This window comes from Penaeus monodon, chromosome 27 (genome assembly GCF_015228065.2).
Source record: "Penaeus monodon isolate SGIC_2016 chromosome 27, NSTDA_Pmon_1, whole genome shotgun sequence".
Lineage (NCBI taxonomy): Eukaryota > Metazoa > Arthropoda > Malacostraca > Decapoda > Penaeidae > Penaeus > Penaeus monodon.
The window spans coordinates 35,679,364-35,679,868 of NC_051412.1; positions in this window are offsets into that span (position 1 = coordinate 35,679,364).

Here is a 505-nt window from a genome sequence, read left to right on the forward strand (position 1 = left end):
TGCTATGTGGCTATCCACTGGTTTTGACTTTAAGGGGGAATGGCAGCAGTGGCAAGCTTGCAAGGTGAGGGTAAGCAACCCACAAAAAAGTCTAGTGACATTCCATGGCCAGGATGCCTGTAGATACCCATGGAGCCCTGGGGGTAGGAAAAGTGAATTTTCACAAAGGTGGGATGTCATCCCGTTCAAAACCTGTGGAAAATCACATCGTGTTTATCTGAGGAGTGGCTAACAATTTTTAGGTGGAGCTCAAGGGCAAGTAGGTAAGGGGTACAGATACTAGTTGCAGGCACCCTGGATTGCAGGAAGCAGAAGCACCATATTGCACCAGTCAACTGAGAGAGGGCAGTGGGGAGGGAAGAAGCTTGCCAGATGAGTGCATGCAGTGGAGTTAGCTCTGGAATAAGGAGGGCAGGCATACCTGCTACAACCTATGAAACCATCAGGTGTCATCCCCTAAAGCCAAAACCAGTGGATAACCACATAGCACTCCTCGGAGAAGGAG